The 1309-nt window shown below is 56.6% G+C and overlaps 2 protein-coding genes across 2 annotated transcripts in view; one reads left to right on the top strand and one right to left on the bottom strand.

Moving 5' to 3' along the window:
• The window catches only part of Zeb1 (zinc finger E-box binding homeobox 1), a 214798-nt gene extending 213724 nt beyond the window's left edge, over positions 1-1074 (bottom strand). The window contains exon 1 of the mRNA XM_008850537.3: positions 25-1074. The gene's annotated coding sequence lies outside the window, so the exon portion shown is untranslated. The remainder of the gene's footprint in view (positions 1-24) is intronic.
• The window catches only part of LOC103748000 (serine/arginine repetitive matrix protein 1-like), a 122323-nt gene that overhangs the window by 1677 nt on the left and 119337 nt on the right, over positions 1-1309 (top strand). The gene's annotated exons all lie outside the window — the stretch shown is intronic.

Below are 1309 nucleotides of genomic sequence, written 5' to 3'. Positions count from 1 at the left end.
ACCCCTCCCCCCTCCCCACCGCACCTGGTTTACGACACTCGCGGCTTTACGACATCACCTTCCTTACACCTAGCGGCTCTCGCTCTACGGCCGGAACCTTGTTGCTAGGGACGGGGCGGTTTGCGGCAGCTCCGGACGCTGCGGAGTTTGAATTGGGGAGGCGAGGGAAAAGTTTTGCTCAGGTGTGGCGGGGGAACAGAGGAGGGCGCTGGGGCGCCGGGGACCGGGTCGCGAGGCGGCAGGCGGGCCGGTAGGGCCGGCAAGGCCAGGTGGAGTTGGCGTCGTCGGCCCCGCACGCAGAGGGGTGCACCCTCCGTGGAGCCCGCGCGCCTCAGCTGTCTTTGCAGCGGCCCGCGCCTGCGCGCCTGGACCAAGACGGGCCTCGACGCCGCGGAGGGCGCCTCGGGTACCTGGCCCGCTCTGCGCTCGCTCCCTCCCCTCGCACGGATGCGCGGGTTTCCCCAGTGAGCCCGGACGGGAAGTGACTTCAGTTAGGTTGAACTTGAGCCGGACCCACAGGGAGGCGAGAAGTTCCGCTCAGGAAAGCGACATGAGTAATTCCCGCACGGTGCACGGCTCACTTCCTCCTCCATGCCCTACTCACCTGCCGTCACCTCCCTCCCCCTCCCCGTCGCGGTCCTCAGTGGACCGCCCGGGTCCTGGGCGTCCAGGCTGACCCCCGGGGTTCATAAACAGGCCTAAGGGAACACGCGGGAGAATGAGGCAGGAGGATTGCCGCGAGTTCGAAGCCAGATCCTGCCGCAGAAACAACAGACCGTGAATGACACCGAACTGAGCAGTCGCCATGCCATCGCAGTGTAAGGACCTCAAGGCAAAAAGCAACGGGACAAATGCTGTCCAAGACTGATAGTGGCTGGTTCTTATCTTGGGTCCTTGACTTTGTACTGGTTGGGTGATCTGGGAAAGCAAATAGATACCATCCCACATACCTAGAAACTTGTCTGCTGCAGTTAAGATTTGAATTTACCTTTCTCTCCCTGGTCTCACCCCTTTCAAAGGAGGAATTGTCTAGGAGCAACTATAAAATAAATGAGCTAAGCTGTATTTCAGATAATGTGTTATAAATATGAGTTATTGGTGGAAATAGGTTGGGTGATCTGGGAAAGCAAATAGATACCATCCCACATACCTAGAAACTTGTCTGCTGCAGTTAAGATTTGAATTTACCTTTCTCTCCCTGGTCTCACCCCTTTCAAAGGAGGAATTGTCTAGGAGCAACTATAAAATAAATGAGCTAAGCTGTATTTCAGATAATGTGTTATAAATATGAGTTATTGGTGGAAATAGC

The sequence above is a fragment of the Nannospalax galili genome, unplaced genomic scaffold, assembly GCF_000622305.1.
Source record: "Nannospalax galili isolate Female #2095 unplaced genomic scaffold, S.galili_v1.0 scaffold43, whole genome shotgun sequence".
Taxonomy (NCBI): Eukaryota; Metazoa; Chordata; class Mammalia; order Rodentia; family Spalacidae; genus Nannospalax; species Nannospalax galili.
The sequence above is the reverse complement of the archived record's forward strand: the minus strand, read 5'-3'. Positions and strand labels throughout refer to the sequence as shown.